Source organism: Nuphar pumila, chromosome 17 (assembly GCF_984573655.1).
Source record: "Nuphar pumila chromosome 17, dmNupPumi1.hap1.1, whole genome shotgun sequence".
In the NCBI taxonomy this organism is placed as follows: domain Eukaryota; kingdom Viridiplantae; phylum Streptophyta; class Magnoliopsida; order Nymphaeales; family Nymphaeaceae; genus Nuphar; species Nuphar pumila.
In genome coordinates this window covers 8,447,595-8,455,247 of record NC_143265.1, presented here as the reverse complement: position 1 = coordinate 8,455,247, position 7,653 = coordinate 8,447,595, and positions in this window count along the sequence as shown.

The following is a 7,653-nucleotide window of genomic DNA, read 5'->3' as shown; positions in this document are numbered from 1 at the left end:
AACAGGAATTTGAATGAAGAGGTATACATGAAACAACCTTTTGGTTTCTCTGAAAATGATCGTTTGGTTTGCAAGCTTAACAAATCAATATATGGACTTAAACAGGCCTCCCAATAGTAGTATATTAAATTTTCCCAAGTCATTGTGACTTTCGGGTTTACATAAAACATCATTGATCAATGTATATACCTTAAGGAAAGTGGGAGTAAGTTCATTATATTGATGTTGTATGTGGATGACATCTTACTTGCAACCAACGATATAAAGTTGCTTTCAGAGACAAAACAGTTTCTTGCATCACATTTTGATATGAAAGATATGGGTGAGGCTGCTTATGTTCTTGGCATTGAGATTCATCGAGACAGAGCAAAAGGTGTTCTAGGCCTCTCCCAAAGATCCTATATAGACAAGGTGTTAAAACGATATGGGATGGAGAATTGTTCTCCTAGTTCTACACCCATATCAAAGGGTGACAAGCTGAGCCTAAAGGATTGTCCACAGAACGATATTGACAAAGCATATATGAGTGCTTATCCATATGCATCAGTTGTTGGCAGCTTGCAGTACGCACAGACATGTTCTCGACCAGATATTTCTTTTGCAGTACGGGTACTTGGCAGATTTCAGTGTAACCCAGGTTTACCCCATTGGAAGGCTGCCAAGAAAGTCTTGCGGTACTTGCAAGGGACAAAAGACTACATGTTAACGTATTATAAAGTTGATCACCTCGAGGTCATTGGCTACTCAAATGCGGATTTAGGAGGATGCCTTGATAGTAGAAAATATACTATTGGGTATGTATTCTTACTTACTGGGTGCACGATCTCTTGGAGGAGTGGAAAACAGACGACCACTGCTGCCCACACTATGGAGGCAGAATTCATAGCATTGTACGAGACTACTTCACAGGCTATATGGTTAAATAACTTCATATCACAGTTATAGGTGGTCGATTCCATTGGGAAGTCACTGAAGGTCTATTGTGATAATGAAGTTGCGGTGTCCTTTTCGAACAACAACAAAATTACTACGTCATGTAAGCATATGGAATTGAAGTATTTTGTTGTTAAAGAAAGGACGGAGAATCATTTAATGCATATTGTTAATATTTGTACCAAAGAGATGATCGTTGATCCTCTTACTAAAGGGCTAGCACCGGGATTATATTCCGAACATGTAATGAGAATGAGATTGTTAAACTCTTTTTGACATATGCACATAAATAAAGTGATCACTTTCAGTCTTTTGATTCTCATTATGGTTGTTGTCAATCTCATAAGGATTAGAGATTCAACTAAGGACCTATAGAATAGAATAAAAAGGTCATTCTATTCATCAAGTTATTATCATAAGGTTTTCTGGTTAAAGGGTTTATCGTCGGAACAAGTGGGAGAATGTTGGGATAAACCACCACGTTGGTGGTGGTTACCCACGATGTGGGTAACGCTCCCCATAAAGTGCTCCTTCTGTTAAACCTGCATAAAATCAGAGGGAACAGTTACTCAACCGTTCCAAATTTGTGCTTATAAAAGGGTATCCATGAGCGACCCTTTGTGTGTGCAAAAAAAAAAATACAGAAACATTCAGAAGGGAAGTAGGATCTTGCTCACCGATTGCTGAAGGAGCCTGCACTCGTTGGAGGGCTGCAATCCGGCTGAAGAGCGGAGTTTTCCCTTATTACAGCCACTACCTGCTCCAACCGATCTCCAGTCTGTGTGTGTTATTGCAGGGGCTTCCACCGGCTGGTGGCTGAGGAAGGGCCGGCGACTCCGGACCGTCGGTGAAACTCACACACTCAACAACTCAAACTCTTGATCAAGCTTGGCTCGTTTAATTACTAGAACGATTCCGAGTTGGGTTAGCTCGGCTGGTTGTGCAGCCCTACTTTTGGGTAAAACTGGCGGTCACAGTTGAAAATTGGAATATGTTTTGCCTGGAAAAGGGCACTTGACGTAAAAAATAGAAAGCAATTGAGAGTTGGTGGATATTTCGAACCGAAACTGCTTATCTGACGAATGAAAAAATCAAATGATAGAGTTAAGCCAAGCCCAACTCACATGATCCATCCAATATACGTTTACTGCTTCCATTGAATATAATAGATTAACGCATCTCTAATGGAGTCGCCTTAGTGTTGTTAACTAATTCAATCTATACACGTATATATCTAAATAAACTTAATACATTCATATTTTTATCCTAATCCTAAATATTCTATTTTTAAATAAACAAATAAATATTATAAAAGCAGAAGCAAGGGTATCGAGTGCAAAAAAAAATGGATGTATAACTTTGTTTTTCATTGACATTCTTGCCATGTGAATGGAGAATGTAATTAAAAATTTGTATAGGCATTTGCATAGAGTTTTGATAAAAAAAAAGTATCACTTACATGGCACATTATAATTTTTTTCAAACATTAATGAGTTACTATTTATAACCCCTTATGTCTCTCAACCATTTTTTAATATTCACTTTCATTCTTGATAAATGTACATGATGTAATCTTTTTTTTTCATATGAATTAGCTTATAGGCTATATGGACGAACCAATTATCTAGTTTCAGATAGATTCAAACCCAATGACATCCTTTTTTGATTCAGTAATTACCAATTCTTTTAGAAATTTTTCATACAGGGAAAAGATTGTGTCCAGTGTCCACGCATAGAAATTTTTTTATTCTTTCCAAAATCTCGAAACGATCAATTATTGCTGAAAAAAAGAAGAAAAAAGCAGGACGTATTTCCGGAACCACACGTGAGCCGTCAGACTTCTTAAAGTTTATGCACCATTCCTCTCTCTTTCTCTCTGTGTGTGTGTGTGTGTGTGTGTGTGTATCTATATCTGAACTGTGCACAGTCACCATCAAGATGGTGGCTGTCTTACTCTTATGTTCCTCTCTCATCCAATATTCTGTTGGATGTATTTTGGTAATGTTGAATGATGAATGCATCTCTGTATCTGTAATTGGTTTTGGTGGTTTAGTTAGACGGAAAGAGTGTGAAGAAGAAGAAGAAGAAGGTTTGTGTGGGTGGTCGACCTGAAGTGTCCGTGAGAGGTGAGAATGGTTGTTGCTGCCATGGTGGGAAGAAGGGTTGAGGCTATGCCTCTCCCATCGAGGCCATGTCTGGGCCTCGTGAGACCCTGCTCTACGTAACAGCTGTTTATACAGGTTTGCTCTTTTTTTCTTTTCTCTTTCTTATCTTTTGTTATTTTTGTTCATCCGGCTTCGGTTCTGAAACGTTCCTGTTAGACGAAGATGAATTTGGTGTTTCTTTGTTTAGCTTTTGTTTATGTGTGTGTGTGTTTTCCTGTTTTTAAGAGCATAGTCCCAGGTGGGCATGTATCTCTCTCAGTGTGTTCTTGTTATTCTTGGTGTGTGTAATTAGGATAACTTATGTATGTGATTAGTACAACTTTTGTTCCTCCTGTTTTGTTATGGATGGATCAAGCAACTCGGTTCAGTTTGTTTGTTTATGAAGTTTTTTGCTTCTTAATAGATTCACATACATTTTGGCTTTCGTCTTACTTGTTCGTGATTTGTTCATGAGTGAAGGCTAATTTGTGAAGTATATAAGCAGGAATCGAGATGTTCTGCACATGTTTGTGATCGGATCATTCATCTACCTTTTCTCTTTGTTTTTTTCCTTTTTCAATGGGGAGCATGGATGGGGATCATTAAGGTTATCTTATATCAGATTGTGTATAGAGAAACATTATGAAATTGAGATTAGTCTTGTCGTGCCTGATTTGCTTAGTGTGTTGAATTCTTTATTTTTGAAATGGAGAAGATTCTGCAAAATTTCCCAAGTTGAATTTGGTATAGTAAGCCTGTTTCAATTTGATTTCTCAATTCTGAGAACCTTGATGAATAGAACATGCTCATACAGTTTCTCTCTTTCATGTTTATCTTATTTGTATACTTATTAGGTGTGTACAAGCCAAAAAATTGATGTTTTTGAGTCTAATTATGGTTTAGCAGGTGTTGTGTGTGTGTACTGCATTTCAAAAGGGGTAGTGCAGTGAAAATATGGGCAACCAATTCAGACTTTGGCCCTCTCTCTTTGCAGACAGAGTCAGCTACGTCGGAAGAAACTAATGTTCATTTTTTTTTTGATAAGCATAATGTTCATTTATTTTTAGAATGTTGAATGATGGTCGGTGTGTGGCAAAAAACTGATCGGTTGTTTGGTCGGTGTAAAACTCCAAAGGGGGATCAGAAGGGGGCATTGATAAAGTGGAACTCGATGGGTTTCAAAGAAAAGCATATCCATCAAGCTTGGATGGTTTCCTTCCAAGCTATGTCACATGGACTCGGCTCCAAGGTCGACGCACCTGCGTCGACATGCACCGACACGGGTGCGGACACGGGTGTGGCTCGGACTCGGTCAACCCGACCCTGGGTGCAGTCAACGCACCCAGGGTCATTTTGGTCTATTTTTTGGATTTTTTTTAAATTCTGGGCTGAGAATTTTAAAAAGAAAACTTTGTGCTGTGCACAGTCACTGTTGTGTTGTGCACAGTCACAGTGACTGTGCTATGCAGTCACAGTGACTGTGCTATGCAGTCACTGTTGTGTTGTGCACAGCTGTGTTGTGCAGTCACAGTGACTGTGTTGTGCAGTCACTGCTGTGCGTTGTGCACACAGTGACTGTGTTGTGCACAGACTGTTTTGTATGCACAGTCACGCACTTTTTTTTAATATATATATAAGATATGACTGTGTTTTAGACTATGTCTTTAATCTTCAGATTCTTATAGATCTTCAGATTCTTATGCACAGTCACACACTTTTTTAGTACCTCTGTCAACTTATTGCTTTAAAATTTACAATCTTATTATATATATATATAGCCGAGTCCCCGTGTCCAAAATTTTTAAAATTGCGCCGCACCCGTGTCGCAATCGCACCCGCACCCATGTGACATAGCTTCCAAGTTGTTTTGAGAAAGATTTGGGAGATTAGGAACCACATTTTATTTCATTTTATTTTATTTGAAAACTACAAGATAAATTACCATGATATGATAGTTATGTGCTTGAATGAAATCAGAGGGAAGGTTATGAGGATTTGTAAGAACAAGTTACACGACATTCATTCTAAGTGGATCCGTGCCAACCGATGGTGAAGAGAAATAAAGATAACAAAAAATATGTGAAAGCAATATAGGATCTAACAAAGGCACAATCAAATCACAACACAAGAGTTTACGTGGTTCGGTCAACACGACCTACATCCACGAGGCACAGAGAGAATAATCCACTATAATGAAAGTAGAGAGTACAATGTAGAGAGTACAACGTCCAATAGCTTGCCCAAAGCTAAAGATAATAACAACAAAGAAATCACAGAAAGAAATAAATACAAGATTACCTCTCGGGTGCACAACCCGAGTCAAAGCCGACACCACAACCAACACCTTTCTCTGAGGATCAATGCGTGGTGACGAATCTTCTTCCTTCCTTTTCTTCTTTCTACTCTCTCTCTCTCTTACTTCTCTCTTTGCACACTGCACACAACCACTCTACCCTTCTCCCACCAGCACACAGCCTTTGCACCCCTATTTATAGATGGCATAGAGTCTTCTAGATATGAACCTTCTAGAAGTGAGCCTTCTAGACTCATTTCAGAAACCGAAGGGGTTTTAACCCTTCAACTTCTTGCATTAATGTGAGTTACGTGGCTATTCCACTTCCCCACATCATTAATGAGGGGATAGGGTTGACCCTTCAACTTCTCTTGCATTAATGAGAAGTGGGTGGCTATTCCACTTCCCCACACCATTAATGAGGGATAGGGCTGGACCCAACAGATGACTCCCACCCATTCAGGTATGGATAAAAATAAATGTGTTCAGTGTACTTAAGGAGAAATGTCATGTGGGTTTTACTATCAGAGACCAGACTGGGTTCAATTTATCCACGGACTGTCTTGTTCGTGAAAAAGACGAGTATATGAAGGAATGGATGATTTGGGAGTTGCTAATCGAGTCTTCCCCCGCAGACTAAAGTCGTGGTTGAATCTTCAAGAGGTGATATTGTGGGTGAAGTGACCAGGTTACTTGAAGGCCGAGGCTCAAACAGCATGAAGGAAATCCAATTCATGAAATGAACTTCTTAAAATGAACTTAAAGTTTACTAATATAGTAAAAAATGAACTTTCTAACCATGAATTACATATGAAAAAATAACAATGAATTATAACAACATTGTTATTAAATATTATGACGAAGTGATAACCAATCTAAGGATGACCAAGCTTTCTTTGGATGTACATTTAATCTTTTTAAGGTTTGGACTTTGAAATGGAAATCTTCTCTGGTTTGAAAAGGTATGCGACACTTTTGCTTGGAAGAATGGTGGATATGAGAGCGGTATAAAACTTGAGTAACATTGACTGACCAATTCACTATTATAGCTTTATGAATTTTGACATTTTAAGACAATTTTGTTTTGTTTCATGATCCAACTCATCTAGATTGTGCTTGACTTGGTGGATCATCCAACTTGCTGAGTTTGGATGATTTAGTGAAGAATCTGAATAAATTGATCATTATTACCAGATTACAGCAGAATCAGATCAGTTAGGCAATTCCCCATGATTTTGCTAGCTGTTACCAGATCACAACCCTCACCGCTAAAAAATAAATCATTGTGGAAGAAAAGAAAAGGGACAGTGATTGCTGCTACACAAGTTATTTTTGCCTAATAAAAGTAGTAACTTGAGAATTGCTCAGTAGCCACTTGTTTCTATTTAGGTCATGTGCTTGTTTTGATGGATTAAAGTCCCAATTCATGCTTCCAACTAACTGGAGATGAGAATGCACTCTACAACAAATATATAACCTGTAGTTTGATCTCTACCAGCAAATATAGCAATCTAAGCTTGTGATTATGCTTGTTTTTAAGGCAAGAGTTCATGTAAATATGTACATACCTTATATGTTCATTATTTATGTGAGGCATGTGATATTGATGTTCTACAATTGTAAGCGGATTGCAAGACAAACAAATAAAAACACTTTTAGTACATGATTGTTAACTATTATATTTAGTGATAAAAATAGATGCATAGACATGTTTAGGCTTTAGATAAGTATTTCATGAATAATTCTCATGTGTTGATTTTGAGACTTTTTTTGTCACAATCCTCTTTGGTTACGCATACATTTGTATTTCTTATGTCCTCTAGGCCAACTTCCTTTTCCACAGGGCTCATAACCCTCTTTGCACAAGGTTCATTTGTTTTTGTGCCCTTCTAACTTTAGTCCTCGTGCCCAGAGTTGGGGATCATCTTTCTATGGCCTTTTTCTGAAGACACTAGCAAGACCTTGAATAGTCCCCAATAAAGAGCAAGAGAAGATGGTGAGTTCCAAATTTTCAAATAAGGAGTTAGCTTGTTTTAATGGAGTCCTCACGACTAGAGAGTATCAGTTGGGGCATTGTGTATCTCTTAGAGGACCTCTGCAAATCATAATTATCTTTCTTAAAGTTGATAGAGCTTTTCAATGAATTGTCATGCATGGCCTGAGCTATCGTCTTTGCATCTTTTGACACCAAAGCGTGCCCAATCCTTCAGTCTACTAACGTTAACAATTTTGACAGCCAAGGGTGTAAGGTGTGATTGTGTGTCAAGCTCTCTTGCATCCTTC